Below are 22,273 nucleotides of genomic sequence, written 5' to 3' on the forward strand. Positions count from 1 at the left end.
AAGACTTGTATTGTTTCACAAGAAAAAGACATAAAAGGCCTTTGATGTTCCGCTCAGCCCCGCGCCCTTACCCGGCGCCCACAGCCCGCCCAGGCGGAGTCAGCCCGCGCTCCGCCCGTCGCGATCCGGGCTCGGAGGTCCAGACTCCGGGCTCGCCACCTCCCGGGCCGGCTCCGCGCCCCGCACTCTCCGCGCCCCGCGCTCCCTGCGCCCAGGCGGGCGGAGGGCACCATGCCGCAGCTGGACTCCGGCGGGGGCGGCGCGGGCGGCGGCAACGACCTAGGAGCGCCCGACGAGCTGCTGGCCTTCCAGGACTAGGGCGAGGAGCAGGACAAGAGTCGCGACAGCGCCGCGGGCCCTGAGCGCGACCTGGCAGAACTCAAGTCGTCGCTCGTGAATGAGTCAGAGGGCGCGGCCGAAGGCTCTGGGATCCCGGGTACCGGCGCCAGAGCACGCAGCGAGGCCGAGGTCGGGGCCGAGGCTCTGGGACGGGAGCACACTTCGCAGAGACTTTTCCCGGACAAACTTCCAGAGTCTCTGGAGGACGGCCTGAAGGCCCCAGAGTGCTCCAGCGGCATGTACAAAGAGACTGTCTACTCCGCCTTCAATCTGCTCATGCACTACCCACCCGCCTCAGGAGCAGGGCAGCATCCCCAGCCGCAGCCTCCACTGAACAAGGCCAATCAGCCAACTCACAGTGTCCCCCAACTGTCTCCTCTCTACGAACATTTCAGCAGCCCACACCCCACACCTGCACCTTCGGACATCAACCAGAAACAAGGAGTTCACAGGCCTCTGCAGACCCCTGACCTCTCTGGCTTCTACTCTCTGACCTCAAGCAGCATGGGACAGCTCCCTCATACTGTGAGCTGGTTTACCCACCCATCCTTGATGCTGGGCTCTGGTGTCCCTGGTCACCCAGCAGCCATCCCCCACCCGGCCATTGTGCCCACCTCAGGGAAGCAGGAGCTGCAGCCCTATGACCGCAGCTTGAAGACACAAGCAGAATCCAAGGCAGAGAAGGAGGCTAAGAAGCCAACCATTAAGAAGCCCCTCAACGCGTTCATGCTGTACATGAAAGAGATGAGAGCCAAGGTCATTGCAGAGTGCACACTCAAGGAGAGCGCCGCCATTAACCAGATTCTAGGTCGCAGGTGGCATGCACTGTCAAGGGAAGAACAGGCCAAGTATTATGAATTGGCCCGTAAAGAGAGGCAGCTGCACATGCAACTATACCCAGGCTGGTCAGCGCAGGACAACTACGGGAAAAAGAAGAGGTGGTCAAGGGAAAAGCATCAAGAATCTACCACAGGAGGAAAAAGAAATGCATTCGGTACTTACCCGGAGAAGGCCGCTGCCCCAGCCCCGTTCCTTCCGATGACAGTGCTCTAGGCTGCCCTAGGTCCCAAGCTCCCCAAGACTCACCCTCATACCTTCTGCCCCTCTTCCCCACAGAACTGCTTGCTAGCCCAGTGGAGTCGGCACCAACATCCCCACGTCTCTCCACTATTCTCAGTCTCCCTGCCCCTGGACCACCACAGGCCCCTCACAGCACCCTGCAGAACACACAAGTACAGCAACAGGAATCTCAGAGGCAGGCGGCCTAGCATGCACAGGACTCCTGGCCTCCTCCAGAGGCCTAACCCTTTAGAGAAAGCAGAAGCCCTAGTCATATGGAAACTGGCCAGCAGCCCTCCCAATGCTCCATGTAGGGTCCATGCCCTGAAGATTTCAGAGGCTGAAAAACTTCTGCCTGAACGTGAGGCCATCAATTCAAACTTCTGAAGTGGTGGGACCATATTAATGCCAGTGTGTCGTCTCATTAAGGGAATCCTGATGCCTGTGGCAGCCTACATTGTGGTGTCCCCCACCCTGCTCCAAACCATGTGCTTTACTAGCCAGATACCCTTGTCTCCCTTGCTTTTCTGCTATAGGTCACAGAAGGGCAGGACTAAGCTCAGCTACATTCTCTACAGAAATGCCTCATCTGTCCTCTGCCACACCCTTCCCACACCAGACACTTCCATGGATCAAGAATAACCTGTTTGATATTATCAAACAACATCTGAGCATGATCACAACCACAAAGCTCAAGATGACTATGCTTCTCCAAAGGGAATGGAGGAGCTGTTTACAGAAAACCAGCTGCTCTTCATAAGCTGGACCAGAGGAAGCCTCTTAGTATATTCTCAGGAGCTTAGAAGAGGAGGAGGGAATAGAATAGGTTTAGGCCTAACAACTTATCAGGCAAATTCGGGTTCCTGAGCAACTTAAGAAACCCTGACACCAAAGCTCAGGCACCAGATGATGCAGGCAAACAGTTCAAAGAAGTCATGGCCCAAATCTAGTGTGTATCCCTCTCTATTCAGTCTTTTTCACAGTTCCATTTCCAGCTCATTCATGTCACTTGAGCCAGCTCTTAGGCAATTTGAGAGAGTAAACCCAAAACCTCCTCCAATAGCCAGAGCTTGCCTTCTAGCATTCAGACCAGGCCAGCGTGTTTTTTTCCCTTTGGGGCTGAAGGAAAGAGGACTGTTAAAACTAAAGGAACCCAGAAACCTCTAGTGGTGGACATAAGTTTTCACCACAGCCTGCTTTAATCAATTTTTGAGCCAAGCTTCAACCCTGAGCCTTGAGAAACAAGTCTTTTATTTTAATTTAACTTTTTTTTCCTTTTGCCTTCTCCTCATTGTACATAGCCTGAATCCAAAGAAAAAGGGCTGTCTGTGTACTCGTATACACCCTTACAAAAAGCCTTTAGTTACATACTTTAGCCACTGGTTTCTCAGAATCCAAAGATCACCTATTCTTGTGTAGTGTTGCAAAAAGTCTTGAGAAAAAAGGACCAATGTAGTGTTCAAAATATTTTTGTATTGTTAATGCATCATCAAAGAAAAACTTTTTTTTTAAACATGAGAATAAAGATACTTTTTACTGGGAAAAAAAAAAGAAAAAGACATAAAATTATTTGAGGAAAAAATGCAGGCATTTCTTGTTTTTTACCTGGTGCATTTTTACTCTGTTTGCCACAATAGTGATTTAATTTACACTGAACAAACACAACTCTCTCCAATACAGTTTCATTTAATGCAGCTAAATTTGTATTTGGCAACAATGTACTATATTTAAGATAGACACATTAGTTAAAAAAGCACATAAACAAAGAATTTCTTTTTGATATTCTATGAACTCAACATTAGAGATTTTAGGAAGATTTGCCAGAGGAATTCCAGAAGTTATAAGTCATTATTTATTTAATTGCTCTTCCAGGGAATGTTTGAAACTTTTCATGATTCTATATCTCATGTAGATGTTTGCCTTAAATGTTGATTGAATGAAGAATTAAATAGTCAATATGTTAGAAATTAAAAACATAACTAAACTTTTAACTTTAGCAATTCCTGGTCTGTTGACTAAAGATATGTGGATGTTCTTTGATGCACAACATCTTTAATAAGCTTTAGAATATATATGTTTTTGAAGATTGTAACTTCATATATATTATGTGAAGAGTTGAAATAAAGCAACTAACTATTCAAGCCAGATTAAGAGTACCAGGAAACATATTATTGGTGTAATAAATGGTGCTTTGTGCATGCAAATTTAGGAAATAGAATTTACAGGCATAAAATAGAATTTGTAACAATGGCAACAGAAGCCAAACAACCAAGATATAGTCACATGATGTGGTTCCTTAAAGAGCATTAGCTCAGCAGTCAGGAAGTCTTCATTTTATTTTTCTTATTGTCATGTTTATTCTTAATTTGTTATCTTTCATAAACTGAATGTCTAATTATAAATGTGTGAAACAAATATAAAAGCAACATTTTTGTTTTGGAAATAAGATACTAAAGTGGTTGCTTTAGTCACAAAGTTCATATACAGGCAATTATGACTACCCATTTAATGCCTGTAATAATTATTTCTTTCCAATAGCATAATTTTTTTGTTCCCTCAAATGGTGACATTCTTGAGTAATTTTATAAGTACAAAAATTATTTTAAAAAGTAAATGTTCTCCAGGAATGCCATTCATTCTCTCATAAAAACTGGAGAGAATTCTAACTGCAAGTTAAAAGAAAGAAGGATGGACAGACTCAGTCATTTTCATTATAATCCTTTATATCCAGTCCCAGAATATAATTTGGAGTCCAAAATAAACAGTGAGGGCAGGGACCACATTTATCTTTCACTGATCAAGTTACCAGCCCCCAATAAGATTTCAGTTAATAGAGTTTGAGTAAGTGAAAGAACAAAACTAAATCCAAGTAAATGAAACATGATAAAAACCATTTGTGCCTTTAACATAGAAGAACAAAGGCTTCCTACCAAGCATTTTTCTCTTGAAATTTCCTATTACAAAATAGTATAAATTTCTTCAGAAATCTAAGCAATTTTTTATTAATGTGTTGTCCATGAATTTAGAAAAGCTTGTGATTTTCAGAATTAGGATGATTTTCTCCACCAATAAGAAGAGGAGGAATTGATACAGTAAGTTATAATGTCTTGATCCAAAAATATTGGATGACACCAGGCAAGTATCGGTCCTAACATGCAAAAGAGTGCAGGTCCTGAGCAAACCCACACTCAGACAATCAGAACAGTTATTTTTCATGTACTCAGAAGATGTCTTATCACTCACGGCCTATCTTCTGTTTAGCTGTGGTTTTTAATTAACAGAAGGACAAATGAAAGGCTATGGGGTGGGATGGCCAAGTTTTGCAGAACACTCTGGAGATGATGCACCTGCCTGTACTATTTAGCCCAGGGACGCCCAAATTTGGGTTGACACATTTTGAAGTCTGTGATAAACGTTTGCAAAATTAAACAATATTGACAGTGAAATGAGCTTTTTATTAAAGTATTTTTTCAACTTTAAAATCTCATTTTAAACAGAAGTTTTTAAATAGAATATTATTGAATAGTAAATTTTGCTGTTTCCAAGCTCAAATAATTTTAAACTTTAGATAATTGGTAACAGAAACACATTCTGAGATTTCATTAAAAAGAAGAAAATAGAAAACATTGCAAGTGCAAGAAGAAAACATTAGATTAAAGGAACAAATTTCAGTGTCTCTATTTACAACTTCCATTCATTGATGAAGACAGAGAGTCTAGGAGTACTATGAACGGCGTTCCTTCCTTTTTTATTCATCCTTTGTAAGAATCCAGCTACCTTTGATACTTCTGTGAAAAATGGCATTCAATTATACCAAAGGAAAAAGAAAAGAAAAAAAATGAAAGGATGCCTTTTTTATTAAAGAATGAAAATGGCCTTGGTTCTCAAAGGCTCTTTTTTTTCATTAATTTATTCGGACCTGATCAAGTTATGATGGAAAGTCTTACAATTTATTGTATAATTTGTGCACAAATGCAAGAAAAGAAAAGCAAAACAACACTTACTCCAAAATAAACTCACTCTACTTAGGCAAATTGCTATTACCAAGTTATGTTGAATTTTAAACAATAACTGATGTGCCTGAATTCATTTTTAAAAGAGCTAAACATATGTTAAACTTTTCTACGAGTATAATTTAATTATTAAGAGATCTACTTCAAAGTTCAGAGATGCATGAAAACTAATATATTTACTTTCATAGAAGTCTTTTTAAGAGAGGGAGCTTGATACTTCTTCAAAATAGTTAAGCCAGGTTTCCTATGAAAGTGGTGAATTGAAGTTTTTACCCCAAGATTATTTACTGTAAAATTATTATGTAATTAAATTAATTTATCATGTAAAAGAATAAAGTATAATTTCACATAATTTCTCTTGGTAAGTAAATAAGCAAATAAAAATACATAAAACATACCTCAAATCACCAGGGTATTGGGGGACTATAGCAGAATCATGATACCTTTGAGCTAATGTCATTACCATATTCTCTCAGGCTTTAAAATAACAATTTTCCTTACACATTTACCATACATTCACACACATATACACACACAATAGGTGCATACACTCACATAAATACACACACATGCATAGACTTTAACCCTTTTGCTTTACATTTAGACATTTACAGCTAAAACACACCACTATGTTCCCTATATGACTAAATAAAACTTTAAAAACTCTCCTTTTGGGAATTGTTAATTTTTTATATCATTGAAAAAATTATTTACTGCCTCCAATCAATTCTGTAGGAGAATCAAATGAGTATAAAGTAGTCTTGAAGATTTAAAAGACTGCAAACAAGTTTGTAAGAAACACTACATCCTGAATAGGAAAGATAAATATATGTAATAATGAAAATGATACACTTAGGCAAGGGAATTTGGAAAAAGTTGTAACAACAGAGAAAATAGACATTTAAACTCTGAACTGGACCCTAGTATTTAGATTTTTCTTTTCAAAGTTACTCATATGTTAAATAAGGATAGTAGTAACTACCTTCTTGGTCATTGTGGAGATGATCAGGCATGTTAAATGACTAGCTCTGGAACAAGTATATTTATTAGAATTAGCAAATAAATGTTTGTTATTATTAATGGTACTTGATGACATTAATAGTTATAATCATACTTGGTTGTGATCTTCTTCTCCAGCATTCCCCTCACACTGAAGCTTACTTTACACTTCTCTTATGATCCTTTTCATCTATCTGATTATTAATATTCTGCTACTAGTTGTTGAACTGTGTGGGGTCAAGTATTATGATGAGCTGATATGTGCATCCTACAAAGCAAGGTCTCTCCAACTACAATCTGGTTACCATGATTTTATTGTTTTATTTTCATTAATTTATTTTAACTGATACATAAAAACATGAAAATTACACAGATTTTGGAGGCTATCATGTAATATTTTTGTATATGTAAATATAACTTACTTATTTATCTACTTAACATACTGGGGATTGAACCCCAGAGACACACTAACACTGAGCTACTTCCCTACCATCTATTCCCCCCCCCCTTTTTTTAGAGACTGTCTCACTAACTTTTTGAGGCTGATCTTGAATTTAGGATCCTCCTGTCTCAGCCTTCTGAGCAGCGGGGATTACAGTTGTGTGCTATTGCACTCAGCTACATGTAAATACTCTCAATAGTTCTGGATGGAGTTCCAAGGTTTTGCACTTTAACAATGATTCTGGTTCCTCTCATCATGCTTATAGTACAAAGGTGCTACTGTACTTACCACATTGCAAGATAGTTTATATTTCTTGAATTAAAATTACAACATCAAACACATGATTTAAATTGTAAACTTAATGTTTGAAACAACCATTTTTCAAAGATGTTCAGAGGGAGAAACTACAGAAAACTTTATAGGAAGAGAGTTTTCTCAAGTTCTAAAAATTATAAAAACAAAAATGGTCAGGATAGAAAGAAAACAAATTTAGACTTGTAGAAGACTTTGAGCTAAATTATGGATGGAGTAGAATGGAAGGAATGTTCATGCATTAGTGCAGCCTACATGCTTTTTTGAAACATAAGCTTTAGATTAGATTAAAAATAAGTTAAAAAATATTGGTTGATATAAATGTTTTTCTGAAAATGAACAAACGTACAAAGTTTTTAAGTAGAGTCTGTGAAACTATCATGATGTTTTTAGGACAGCTATTCCTTACAACCATATAAGGTAGTTAAGAGTAAAGAGAAATGTGGAAGACAGGTGCTTCAATAAGGTCTTAGCTTCAGCTTCTATCTGTATATTCAGTGAGATTGCCAGAATTTAAATGTAAGATATCCTTGCACATGCTTCCTATTGCTATGTTAAATCTCATGCTAACCCAAAGACAATTAAACAAGAGTATTTGTATATTTTAGCCTCAAAATAAACTTGTTTATGGTTCCTTCTGCCAATTAAACATGTTAATATGATGCATTTTTCCTGATTTCAAGCATCTCCAAATTTTTGAGGTCTCTTACAACTTTCCTAACTGCATTCTATTGGGAGACTCATATTTAGCAAATTTCACACTGTTATTTTCTCAAATAATAAAATTTCAATGAAACGCTTAAAGCATGAAAATATTAACAACCCATGGATGGGTGTAAAAAGTAATCCAATTGCTTACCTTCTGCAACAAAGTGAAAAAATAGAATGCAGCATTGCCTGCTATATTTAATAACAGAGAAAACAGTCATGTTTGTGGAAAGGAGTTTTGATTGTATTGTAAAATAATTGACAAGTTTTGACCATAAATTCTTAAAGTTTATAGCTGAAAAAAAACCACTCACTAATATATATTTCAGTGTATCTAATTGCAGTTTTTCCTATTATGTGATTCATTTCTAGGGAGAAATAAAATGAGACTTGTCCCATATTATTTAGTAGTAACATCTAACTATAGGATATAGCTGGCATAAAATAATCGAAGCATAACTCTCACTAGTGATGTCTAAGATCAAGTGATTTAGTGTACTGCATTGCTTAGAACCAATGAAGTAAAGTAAGTAATTGGCAGAAAAAGCTTTTAAAAAATAGTGAAATGGCAAAGCAAGGCAGCTACCATTAACAACAACAACAACAGAAAGTAATGACCTTATTATAGACATTGTATGCCGTCTCCACTCTAATATTCACAACTCTGGATTCATTTGCCAGATTTGTAATAATGTTTTCTTCTACCACATAAATTTTATCTTTAATTCAAGTGTAAAATAAGAACACTGTTTAATATTGTTTAGATCTTTATTACAGGTTTTACACTTAAGTTACAGTGTTTCATATGCCCATGTGCAGTATCGATTAATACAGTTGCTTTCCTGCCCCTTCTTTTCTAATCTGAGATATAGTAATTCATTTACATATAAAAGTCTGAAGGTAAGCATCCATTAATTCATACTATGTATGTGGTAGAAAAGATTATTTTACATGTGGAAAACTCAATAGAAATAACAGAGAATTCAAAAGATCATTGTTATAAGTCCTTTTAGAAATAGATCTCAGTTTTTTGAACTGTGAGATCTAATTTAAAAATTCATGAGAATAACTTTCCTGTGAGAAGGCTTAGGGAATTATGAATGACAGATAAAATCAAAATAAAAATAAGAAACTCAAAAATCTGGAATTCATTCATTATGTTGGTTTTATAGTTTATTATCACTGATTCAGATAAATCTTGGACATTTTTCTTCAGTTCACAAACTGAAAAGAGGAAGTGTTAAACTACCTGTGTAAAATTGTTTTGGAACCATGTAATTGTAATTAGATAGGTCAGGATATATGAAAATGCAATCATATGCAGTAAATTTAGAGTGGGACCTGCTGGAACTGCAAGGGGCGGTACTCCTCACTTCAGACAGACAGAAGCCTCCGCCAGGGCCCAGGCACAGCCGGACTCCCTGGACTCCAATCCTCAGCCGCCCACTTCAGAAACCTGCCGGATACTTCCCTGAAGGGCTGTCCCTCTTCCACAGCTCAGGCAGTAGCGCTGTATCCGTGACTCCTGAAAGCTTTACTTTCCCAGGGTAATTTGCATTCCACAGGTAAGGGAGTCCAACCAGCAGAGCGAACCAGGTTAGGGAAGAACATGGTCCATTCATTTGGAAAATAACTCGGAGCATCCACTTCATGCTGAGCACCATAGGACTCCTAAGTGTGACTCAGACAGACCCTAGTTCTCAAGGACCATGTCTAAGCTGTGAGCAGCCAGCGTTAGAGAAACCAAGGAGAGAGTAAGAGAACCCAGCTTCTTCCCATCACCCTTGCCCACCTGCAGCTGACCCTGACCCCAGTGTCTAGCTGGTGCAGAGGGCCATTGGAGCCTTGCTAAGTCTGTCCTGCAGATCGCCTGGCATTCAGCTCATGCCCACAGTTTCAAGTGAGCTGGCCAGTACAAGTTCTCCAAGGAACAGGGAAGGCTACGGTGTCCTCACTCCCTAATGCAAATGCCACCTGCTGCCCGTAGAACTCAAGCCTCAGGGGCTCAGAGCAGACGCAGAGTGTCTGGGCATGCTGGAGTCCGCTGAGCAGCTGCTGGTGGAGGACCTGTACAACCGTGTCAGGGAGAAGATGGATGACACCAGCCTCTACAACACCCACTGTGTGCTGGACCAGCAGCAGGCCCTGGTCCAGGACCACCAGGAGGCCCCTCGGAACGAGGTGGATGAGGTCTGGCCCCATGTCTTCATAGCTGAGAAGTGAGTGTGTCCATGGTGGTGGTGGTGACCTTTGTCTCCCCTCTGTTAGTGCCTGGGAGAGGTGACATTCCTTCAGCTTCCGCCCACGGCCCTCGCAGCTCCAGCCCCCGAGGCTGGCTAACCATTTGCCCTTCCCTGGCCTGGCCTGGGGAGACACTCCCCAAACCCTCAAACAGATGCCCAGGCTCCCTGATCTAGCCTTGCCTCATGGATGCCTCCTCTGGGCTTCCTTTCCTGACACAGACTCCTGACACCATGTCCACCATCCCTGGACACCCATAACAGCCATTGGACAGAACGGCAGGAGCCGTCCACAGTGCTGGTCTGCACGCGTGCTCACCAACACACGAAAGTGTGTGCCACACAGTGGGCGGGAAACCGGGTTACAAAAGAATACTGAATGCTCACAGATAGGTAGAGGGGTGTGTGTATGTGTGTGTGTGTGTGTGTGTGTGTGTGTGTGTGCTCACACGTGCACTTTTCCATCAACAAGTTAGCAGGAGGAGTCTCTGGGAAGTGGTTTTACAAGTGGCTTTAGTTTCCTGTCTAGGTTTGTTATGAATTTTACAAGTTCTCAAGACATTTATTGTCTTTGTGATCAGAAAAAATGTTATTTTTTAAAAGTTTATGAATGGTTTCCAGAACAAAAACAAAGACAACTTCCACATTCCACATATTATCCCTCCAAGCCTTACCAGTGCATAATTGGTACCAGCAGGTTAATATAAAAAACTGATTTTGGCTGATCCACTGCCTGCTGAATGGATGTGCTCCCAATGTAATTACCCAGGTGTCCACAAGCACAGAGGGACCCGGGCCCAGGCGGGCAGTAGGAGATAGCTGGGGACATGAGGTCTGAAACTCCTTCCTGTTGTGATGGGTGCCTGGGGACTGTTCCCTTGGGCAGGGACCAAATCCTGTGTTTTCACCACCAGAAGCACTTGACCTGTGGCCCCAGGCATCTCCAGCCGCCCCAGCTCACTGTCCTGCTCCTTCCTAGGCAGGCCTGTGCTCAGGGCTCTCAAATTGAGCCCTTCAAACTCAGTTGCAGCACAAAGAGCTCAGAAACACTGGTTCTTGTTCCATCTTTTTCTTCTTTCATGGTCTTGGGCAGTTATTCATTTTTAGAATCTTTGAATGGAGTTAAAATTGTTGCCTTTGAGTTTACTGTAAGGGGAAAACGAGATGATGCATATGAGGGGATTTGGGCAATACAGTGTGTGTCATCCGTGCACAACACACCTAATGTCTTGTCTGCCAGCTTTGTGCTTGGGTGAGTGTGCATTCCCAAGGTATGGGATTTGCAACTAGAGAACCCTGGACCACCCTAAAGATTCCTTGCACCCCAATCTCATTCCCCCCATCCTGCCCATCCAGCTCCGTCTCTTCTCTCTCTCGTGCAGCAGTCAAGTCAGGCCCCTTTAAACACAGGTGTCCACAGTGCGCCCCAGTGCCAAATGCCAATGTCTCGGCTTGGGACAAGATCATGAGCCACCACACAGCTTTGTAGGTTCAAACAGCAATTCTTTATTTCCGATCTCACACCAGCGTCCACACACACTCAGGGGAAATTCTCTTTTTCTCCCCCACAATACATGTCCTAAATACTTTTTCTCCACTAGAACTCAGCGGGAACTCAGGCAGCAGGCACGCCCTACTCCCAGCAGCAATAATCTTTAACCTCCCACTTCCCTAAAACTCCTTTTGTCTTAAACCGGAAACACCCTAAGGAGCGGGATACTTCCTCAAACCTTATCAGCTCTAAACCCGGATCCGCCTTGGTCCTTGAGCAAGGTCACCTTGCATGCAATGTCAACAGCGAAATGCATTTAACATGGGGTACACTGGCAAGGAAATTTTGAAGCGTCATTCCTACTTGACAATGGCCCTCAGCACCCCATACCTCCTGGGGAGAGGAGGAGGCACCCTGCTGGGTCTCCAGGCCCAGAGGCAGGCTCCCATCATGGTGGTCAACCTGCCCGGCTCTCCCTTCAGGAGCGCGGCTGTGAACAAGGGGCAACTGAAGAGGCTGGGCATCACCCACATCCTGAATGCTGCCCACGGCACCAGTGTCTACACTGGCCCTGAATTCTACACTGGGCTGGAGATCCAGTACCTGGGCGTGGAGGTGGACGACTTCCCCGAGGTGGACATCACCCAGCACTTCCGGAAGGCTGAGGAGTTCCTCGATGAGGCCCTGCTGACCTACAGAGGTGAGGGGCTCTGCTGCTTGGGCTGTGGACTCTCCCTGGGTAGAAACAAAGGGGGTGTCACGGTTATCTGAGGGGATCTGACAACACGGTTGTTCTCTAGGAAGTGGAGAAAGAATAGGATGATCACTGACCCCACAAGCAATCCCGGGGGCCTCTCGTGTGTGGGTGCTTGGTGGCACCCAGGCAACAGATGGACACACTTAAGCTGGCCAAGGAGAGATGACAGGGAGGGCGGGAGGTGTGGGGTGGTGACAAGCGCAAGGCAGGGACTGTCCTGCGATGGCTCCCAGGGCTGACTGGCTCCTGGGAGAGGCCATCTGGGAGGTCCTTCTGAGTCCCTGGTCCCCAGGGGAAGTGATCTGAGAGTAGCCACAGTAGAGCCTGGAGGACAGGCTGGAGCCAGGACAGTGGCCACAGAACGGCACCCAGAGGACAGGGTCTCAGTCCAGGATTCGTTCGGCTTTTTCCACCTGGACTGGGCTGTTTCCCTGTCCCGGGGAGCTCCAATTTTCTTCAACACAGAACAAAGATCAAAACATCTGATTCTAAAGTTGTCATGAGGGGCTGGGCTGGGCCTCAGAGGGAGAGCACTCGCCTAGCATGTTCGAGGCCCTAAAATAAAGATGCTGTGTCCAGATAAAAAATAAATACTAAAAAAAAATTTAAAAAAATAAAGTTGCCATGAGGGATAAAAATCTTTAATGCATATTAGGGTTTATTTAGCACAACACCCAGCTCTTGGTGAATGCCTGAACGTCATGCCATTATTGTAATAAACCATGTGGCATTCCTGGGAAGGGCATTTCCTGTCATCACCAACATCAGAGATAGGTCACATCTAATGGGACATGCACACACGTCACGTGTGTGTGTCATAAATACACACATGCACACACACGTAATGCTTAAAATTCTCCTACTTTAAAAAACATGAGCCTTTGGACACATTGGGGTTGCTGGCATCTGTCCAGGGTCTGTGGGAGGGGACCTGTTCCTTCCACTAGACCTGAGAGCAAGGCCAACCTCCCTGTGGAGAGGGAGCCCAGAGCGTCAGACACAGGGTGGGTGGCAGGTACCCACAGCATCCAGAGCAAAAGAGTCTTCAACTCATTTTGGGGGCCACTGAGGCACCACGAGAGCCTGTGGGGAGGCGGAGGGAGGATGTTGCATTGGGTGCAGGAGCTGCGGCTCCAGGAGGAAGCTCCTTGCTGTGTCTATGAGGGGCCAGCCCACATTGAACACCCACGTTGGTGTCAGCAGGCGTGCACCCAGTCTGCTGGTGAGGTGACCTCTCCTGCCAGGTTTCTGTTCTTACGACTAAAAGGCTCAGGGGTCACTCCAGTTGCACTGGGCTGACTGGGCTGTGCAAGAGACAAGAGACCCAAACACCTTTTTCTTTGGGGTCGCGGTGACAGCTCCTCTGAACTTAAGGGTCCACAGGAAGAGAGAGAGTGAGAGCATGCGCTGACCCCTTTTATTGAGGAGAAGCTACTCAAATGAGGCAAGGGGTCAGGTTTCAGGGGGCTGAAATGATGTCCACTATTCATGATGCCCACTATCATCAGGTTGACTGACACCTGGGTAGGCCACACACCAAGGGCACAGTAAGAGAAGGGGACACACACAAGGCACTTCCATGGAATATTCTATCCTAAACAGGGCAAGGGGTTACATTACAAAGGAACAGGTGAGCATAGCTCCACCCATAGGGCTGTAGGAAGTCACACCCGTGCATGACACATTTCTGTGACTGAGCGCCTCAGCACTCAGCAGGGAGTGTGACTCAGTCACGTGCAAAGTTGGCCTCCCACAGTCTCCTGTCCCTCAAGCCTTGCTCTTGAGCGGGAGCAGAGGGCCATACCCTGACTCTGGCTGCTGCCTGTAGGGTAGGTCCCACTCGTGAACGTCCCTACCCTAGAGCCTTCTTCCTGTGGCTTCCTCTGCTCTTAGATGCTTGGACACTAGCTTCTGACAAGGAGGAGGGTGGAAAGGGACACCCCCGACCCCTCAGGACAGTGCTGTTATCCACATCTAACTGTCCTGGAAGCTGAGACCCACTGGCAGTCTGGTGACTTTGCCAGATGTAACAATCAAGATGCCCTTGGTTGCTGGTAACAGAAAACCACCCCAAACCCTTCACAGCAGCAGAGGCCTTCAATAGGAGGCCACAGGAGGATCCAGAGACCACAGGAGTGTGGCACCGAGTGGCTAGGAGCAAGGACAGGCAGGGCACTTTTGGTCCCACCCTTACTCGCTTCCCTGGGTGGCAAACAAAGGCTTGGCATTAGCTGATCACCTGCCTCTGCCCATCGCCATGGGCTTCTACCCACCAGCAGTCCCTCAGGCCACCCTGGCTCCTCGGACGGACCCCAGGGTACAGTAGGCCCAGAGACACACGGAACCTGCAGCCTCGTCTGAGTGGGATCTGATGCCCTTATGAGGAGGACTGGGTGGTCACGTGCAGGAATGCGTTGGCAAGTCCTTGGTCCTGCCAGATGGCCCAGGGAGGGACCGTGGAGCCCTGGGCTGGAGTAAGAGGGGCAGTGGCCTGAACCCCTGAACTCTGCTGTCCTGTGTCCCTCAGTGGGTACCAGATATTGGCAACATACCCTGCAGCATCGCTGAGCCTCAGGGCCCATCTCATCTCTGACCCCTTGTGTGACAAAGGCATGGCCTTGGCTGGCAGGGAGACAGAATAAGGAGACTCGCCTCCCATCTCATCTAATCAGGGCTCTCAGCCGACGCTAAAGGTCCCCCAAGACTGTGGGCAGACAGACGGTGACGGCCAGGAAGTAGGTCTCCAGGAGTCTGGTCTGCACTATAAGCCAGCACTAGAGCGGTGGTGTAGACCCCAAGGCCATCCCGTTCAGGGCAGAGGGGAAGCACAAGGGAGGGGCAGATGACTGACGTGCTGAATAGCAGGGTCACGACTGGACTAGCCCCGCAGACTTACTAGCAGGTCACAGCTGCCGCAGTACTGGAAGGAATCTGTGAGATGCCATGAGATAAGGAAGACAGAATTGGAATTTTTTTTAAGTTTTATAGATTTCGGTTGATATAGAAGACGACTTGAGCATATTGTGTGACATGCCCACCCACACAGACCACAGGCCCGGGCACGTGGTGCTGTGGTTCAGGTTGGTCTGAGTGTCGCCCAGCACTTCCCATATTGGAATTTAATCATCCCATTGTGAGGTGTTAAGAGGGTGGGAACTTAATCAGAGTATGGTGTTCAGAGACCTTTGTGAAGGATGAGGTTTGGATGCAGGCATTAGGGTGGAGCCTCATGATTGAATCCTGGAAACGTTTGAAGAAGGGGGTAAGATGAAGGCAGACATATATGCATGCTCCCTGCCTCTTATCCTGTAAGGCTCTGCACTGCCTTGGGACTCTGCCAGCAGGAGGGCAATCACCAGATGAGGCTACTGAATGTCGCACTTACAGAACCATAAGCCCAAATAAACTATTTTCTTTGTAAAGTAGCCTGCCTCAGGTATTTCATTATAGTAATGGACAGCTGACTGGTACAGAATGCATGAACGAAGGCTATGTTCTTAGAGTCAGAGTGGTGAGGGTTCCACCTACTGTATGCCATTCAGTCAAACATGACATGTTTGGCTCCATCCTAGACCCAAACTCCTCAGTGACCAACTGATAAGTTTAACTCTTAACCTGGAGGAGAGTGTCTAGAATAGCATGGAAATATGAAAAAGAAAGTTTGAATATTGATTGAAAGACACATAATAGCCAGGAAAAAAAATCCTTAGTGAAGAATATGATAGTGATCCTCTCGAGGAATTTTGCACATAGGTTGTGATCATATGGACGTATTCATTCTTGAATGCAGAATGTCAGAATAGGAGCGCTGACTGCTGTTGCATTGTTATGCTTTGCCCTAGATAGGAAAGAACTGCCAAGACTCGAGTGATCCCACATGAAGGGAGCCATGTCCACCTGATTCTGTGAGCCAGTGAGCTCCAAATCGCAGGAAGTATCCTGCAGAGGCTGGTGGTGGCCACCCAGCATGAGGACACTGTACAGGGCAATCCCAAGCTCTGACTGACTGGGGGTGCTCTTCCACCCTGGGATCTGCTGTGATTTGGGGACTCAGGCGATGATGAACACCAGCTCCAAGCACTGGGTCCAGCACCCCGAACAGCACTTCAGAGAAGCAGGACCGGGCAGCCGCCATGGTGGCATCACGTCTCTGTGTGTTCTATTTGCAGGGAAAGTCCTGGTCAGCAGCGAAATGGGCATCAGCCAGTAGGCAGTGCTGGTGGCGCCTACCTGATGATCTTCCACAACATGGCCATCCTGGAGGCTGTGATGACCGTGAGCAGGAAGCAGGCCATCTATCCCAACGACGGCTTCCTGAAGCAGCTGCGGGAGCTCAACGAGCAGCTGATGGAGGAGAGAGAGGAGGACTGCACCCCAGAGAGAGCCAGCGAGAGCCAGGAGGCCCGGGGCACCCTTGGGGCGCGAGCGCAGCTGACTGTGGAGGAGGAGGACGAGGCCACCAGCCACCTCAGCGGCTGCTCCCTGGGGAAGGCCAGCCAGGCCTCCGAGCCCCTCATCCTCATTGACGAGGAGGAGGAGGAGAAGCTGTACGAGGAGTGGAAGAAGGGCCAGGGCCTCTCTGCGGGCAGCGAGGCCGGGGGTGGACAGTGTCCAGGGCCGGCCTCTTCGCGCCAGGCCAGCCAGGAGCAGGAGCAGGAGCTCAAGGACCAGGGCGTGGAGAGGATCATCCAGGAGTGGCAGAGCCGGAAAGAGAGGTACCACACCCAGGGCCACCAGTGGTGGGCCCTGGAGGAGGAGGACAAGGAGGTCGAGGAGGAGGAGGGCAAGTCCGCGCGGAGGCTCAGGAGGACGCGGAGCCAGAGCAGCGTCTCCAAGAGCGAGAGCATGCTCAGCCGGGAGGCGTGCTCCTGCGGCAGCTGGAGCTCGGTGGCCCCAGCCCAGGCACCTGGCGCCGCTCGGACTTGATGTCCACCGAGTGCACGTGGGACCTGTGGAACGAGAGGCTGCAGGACATCGAGAGGGAGGCCGTGCGGGAGTTCCGCTCCAGGAGCAGGAGAGAGGAGGAGGACGCGCGCTCAGAGGCCGGGAGCACGGTGCCTGAGGATGACCAGCAGAGCGTGTGCTCCGAGGCCAGCTCCTTTTACAACTTCTGCAGCAGGAACAAGGACAAGCTTACTGCCCTGGAGAGGTGGAAGATCAAGAGAATCCAGTTTGGATTTCACAAGAAAGACCTAGGGGCAGGAGAGGACAGTGGTGAGGTGCAGGGCCCGGAGGATACCCCCGGGTAGAGGAACCCCCCCCCCATGTCAACCTGATGGCCTACCAGACCTGGAAGCTGAAGCACCAGAAGAAGGTGGGCAGCGAGAACAAGGAGGAGGTGATGGAGCTGGGCAAGGCGGAGGATGCCGTCCTGGCCAAAAAAAGACAGCGGAGGCTGGAGCTGCTGGAGAGGAGTCGGTGGACGCTGGAGGAGAGCCAGTCCATGGCCAGCTGGGAGGTGGATGGCTCCGTGGCTAGCGGGAGCATACCCTGTCCGCCTTCTGCTCTGCAGCCTGCTCTGTCAGTGCTAATGGGGACACAGGTCAGTACTGAGTGCCCAGAGCCACCACTCCCACCTGTCCCAGGCCGCCAGCAGCATTGGGGGATGCTCACCCACCAACCCCAGCACTCCCCTGCCCAGCCTGCCAGTGAGGCCTGGAGACACCATTTCCATTGCCAGCATCCATACTGGATTGCCAGCGTGGTCAGTGAGACCCTGGCTCAGAAGCAGGGTGAAATGCTGCTGCTGTCTCGCTCACGGACGGTGGCAAGCATGAGGGTAGGGCCAGCCACCAGCTGCCTGGGGGATGGCCAAGTCTCCATGCTCAGTGGACAGAGCAGCTCCCTTCTGGGTGACTGCCTGCTGTGTCAGAGCCAGGCAAGGCCCAGCTCCAACTCCCAGTCCGTGCTGTCCTCCAGCACTTCACTGATCTCCAGGGCCAAAGGGGCTGGGAGCAGGGTGAGGGAGACCAGCAAGCCCTTCTACAGCCTCTTTGCTGACAATGTGGACCTAAAGGAGCTCTGCTACAAGGAGAGGGAGATGCAGATGGAGCTGAGGGAGAAGATGTCCAAGTACAAAATGGAGAAGCTGGCCTCCGACAACAAACGCAGCTCCCTGTTCAAGAAGAAGAAGGTCAAGGAAGAGGATGATGGTGCCAGTGATAGGGATGGGGACACAGACAGTGCCATCAGGAGCTTCCGACTCTCTTCCCGCAGTAACTCCCAAAAGCCTGAAACAGACACCTCCTCCTCCCTGGTGGTCTCTGACCACTGTAGGAGAGGCAGCAGAGGAGATGGACAGCAGCATCAATAAGTGGCTCAGTGGCCTCAGGACCGAGGAAGACTCTCCTCCCCAGAGTGACTGGTCTGGCAGCTCCAGGGATAGGTACAGCAGATCTTCCCTGCACCGGGAAACCGAGTCCAAATCCTGCAGTTACAAGTTCTCCACATCCCGGTCAGAGGAGCAGGACGCCTCCTCCTACCACGACGCGGAAGGCAGCTCTGTGAGGAGTACTTCCTGTTTCTCCTCGTCCTCCACCAGGGAGGGCAGAGAGACCCACAAGTTCTCCAGGTCCACATTCAGTGAGACCTCCAGCTCCAGAGAGGAGATCCCGGAGCCCTACTCCTTCTGCCGGACCCCTGAGTCCTCCGAAGGGGAAGAGTCCCCAGAGCCATGGCGCCGGGACTGGGCTAGGCCCAGGGACTGGGAGGACGGGGAAGAGTCATCCAAGTTGGACTTCTCTGAGTTTGGAGCCAAGAGGAAATTCACCCAGAGCTTCATGAGGTCTGAAGAGGAAGGCGAGAAAGAGAGGACAGAAACAGAGAGGAGGGAAGGTTTGCCTCTGGGCAGAGGAGCCAGTATCGGAGAAGCACAGACAGAGAGGAAGAGGAGGAGATGGACGATGAAGCCATCATCGCTGCTTGGAGACACTGGCAAGAGGAGACCAGGACTAAGCTGAAGAGGAGGAGGGAAGACTGAACAGGGCCTGGGCCACCTGCCACTCAGCAGAGCACAGGGCTCAGGCACACCCTGCCACCACCCCTCAGGGGCCGAGGATGCAGAGAGGATCTCTCCAACAGGCAGAGTGGCAGTGCCCAAGTGGAACGACACCGGGGTGCAGGGTGGGAGGAGAGGAGCCATGCTGGGCCAGCTCGGGCCGTTTTCTGTCATCCAGGGCCCTCTGTGCTTTGGTGCTTATGTGTTCGATAGTGTGTGTCCTGGACTGGAGAGGAGAGCGTGAAAGGAATTGCAGTTTGTTGGAGACTCCAGTGTACATCCAGAAGGCCATAAGGCAGGACTTGCTTCTGTTCAAGTAGTTTCATAACAAGTCCCAGGAAATCTGTCAGCAATGCCCAGCTCTGTTTAATATCTTGGATCTCCATTAAATTGGTTTGTTGTGAAATCTTCCTTCTGCACCCTGGTCACTTTAGCTCTTTAGATGTTAGGGGAAACTCACTTCAGAAGTCATGGTGGGTTTTTATGGGCCAGCCTCACCTTGCTTCACAAAATCTGTGCCTCCAGGCAATGCCACCACCGTCTCATTGTTATATAATAAAGGAAGATGTGGTGCAGGATGGAGGGCAGCTGAGAGGCCATTTCAGGACCCACCCCCACCTCGCCTGGGAGCAACAGAAGGAACTAAAGAAAGAGTGAGGTTAATGTGTGAGCGGCAAGGTCTGGGGTACAGAGAGGGTCCCTTGGAATGACAGGAACACAAAACCAGCCGGAGGGAGACCAGAAAAGCCCAACAGTGCCAGGTGGAGGTGAGTTTTTATAAAACCTCGCGGCCATCCTTGCTTTCATTTCTTGAAGGCTGATTGGATAATGAGAGTGTACTTGGTCCTTCCTTACCCTGTGGGTGGGCTGAGCTGGTGAGAAGTCTTTACCCTTGTCACCAAGACATTTCTGTCTCCAAGACACAGGTTGGCTTGCTGGAGCAAGCAGAGGACTTTGAACACCTTACAACCTCCACTGGTGGGCTGCTCTCCAGAGCTGCTGTGGGGCCGCAGACCCTGGCCAGATTTGAACAGGCCTGTGCCATGCAGGGGTCTGAGATGTCTTGAGTAACCATGAATCCCAGCCCAGGGACGCAGCTGGCCATGACTTGATTATCGAGAGGGCAAGAGTAAGGAGGAATACACCAGTGGGTAAACAGTAACTGGTGATCCTGGGATCCCTTTCTCTAACCTGAGCTGCCCGGGACATGGAGATGAGGCAGCCTTTATGCATGGATTGGCTCAGCATCACATGCCTCATGGCTTCAAAGATGAAAATGCTAAGGCGAAGGGTGCCAGCACGATGCCTGATCCCTGAATGACACACAGCTGCTGTCGGAGCGGCTGAGTTCATTTTCTGCCTCCCCCTCCCTGTCCCTGCAGCTCAGTTGCTGCGGCCCCATCTCCCCTCATGATGGACAGGAGCTTGGCAGGGCGGGCCAGGGGGCTCAGTCTTTATCCCATTCCCCCCATTCCCCCCTTTCCTTCTCCCTGTTCACCGTGGCTTCAGTGGGCTCCCCTGGGCCTGTGTACTCCCACTGTGTACAAAGGTGCCCTTCTGGAACCATCTGCACCAAGAGGCTGCTCCCACGGGCCCTGGGCCTCCAGGAGCTCCGGGCTTCCTCTCCTTCGTGCTGTGGGGAGGCTTCTGACCCAGGCATGAGCAGCTGGGCACCCACAGAAGGAGCATCTTCTGAAGAGAGGACTGAGGATCTCACTGGATGGGCCCTGTGCCGTCTCCACGGAGCCAGTTAACCCAGGTGTCTGCCCAGGCCTCATTTTTAACATCACTCACACAACACACAGATGGGTCCCCGTCATGTCAAGGTAGAGCAGAATTCTCACAACTCACTCCTGGTCCATTCCAACTTCCTTCTCTGAATGTGGACCAAGCAGTTGAGGTGTGTGGAGCTGAAGAGTTGCCAGCCTTCCTCCAGCCGGGATGTGCACTGCCCACTTGGGTAGAGATTTCAGGCTATAAGGGCACCTGTAGACCAGCTTGGCTTACTAGCAGAGGAAGCCAGAGAGGTCCTTTGCTGGCCTTGCTGGGGACCCTGCCGCCCAGGGTATCTGTCTGAGAATTCAAGACTCTGGATTCGGCTTATTCCTGGAGTCGAGTTTATTTTTGAAAACCACAACAATAACAATTGTATCTGATTTATGATGAACTTGAGGAAATATCTGGGATTGAACTGTTAGACTCCCAAGTGTGACTTCTGTATCATACCTAACCGAGGGTGACAGTGGCAGCCCCGCATGCTGTCTGCCTGTTGGTAAAAGCCCCACAGGAAGAAGCGGGCACATCCACAGTGGTGACTGAGGAGAGCTCCAGGTTGGACGTTTGCAGAGCACCAGAGGAAAGGGGTCAGAGGGAGAGAGTGGCCCCACCCTCGTGCTGAGGGACAAAGTGAGGAAGTTGTTTCCAGAGCCCCACAAGAGCCATGACCAAGGGAGAGGGGCCCCTGACCACCTGGAGGTCAGGGAAATAAATGTCCCAACCCCTGTCCCCCCATTGTGGTCTCATGTAGTAGCACCCACCACCAAACCTGACTGAAGGCAGTAAGTGGAGGAGTCTGAGGGACAAAATGTGGGTCTGGAGAGGCCGCGCCACTGAACTGAGAGGAAAGAACATCACGCAGCCCTTTCCAAGGACGTGTCTTGGATGAGGGAGACGCTCTGCACTGAACACAAAACCCACCCGCCCTAAGATCAGCACTTGGCACCGAGTTTCAGCTACATGGAATCAACTTTTGGAGACGCTGAGTTTGTTTTACAAGAAAACAAATAAGGAGAACAAATCTGAAGTTTGGCCTCTGCCCTCTCCTAAGGTACTAGAGCTCACTAGGAGAAAACTCCCCACTTCCTGGCTGTGAAAGGGTTTGGGAGACCCAAAGGCATCTTGTGCACCCAGGGCTG

General features: G+C 47.8%; 2 pseudogenes; both read left to right on the plus strand.

Moving 5' to 3' along the window:
* The first annotated feature begins 216 nt into the window (after window positions 1-216).
* On the plus strand, window positions 217-2,527 carry LOC144373475 (transcription factor 7 pseudogene; annotated as a pseudogene).
* LOC144373477 (serine/threonine/tyrosine-interacting-like protein 2) lies at window positions 1,609-19,764 on the plus strand (annotated as a pseudogene).
* Window positions 19,765-22,273: the final 2,509 nt, after the last annotated feature.

Source organism: Ictidomys tridecemlineatus, unplaced genomic scaffold (assembly GCF_052094955.1).
Source record: "Ictidomys tridecemlineatus isolate mIctTri1 unplaced genomic scaffold, mIctTri1.hap1 Scaffold_405, whole genome shotgun sequence".
NCBI classification, from domain to species: Eukaryota; Metazoa; Chordata; class Mammalia; order Rodentia; family Sciuridae; genus Ictidomys; species Ictidomys tridecemlineatus.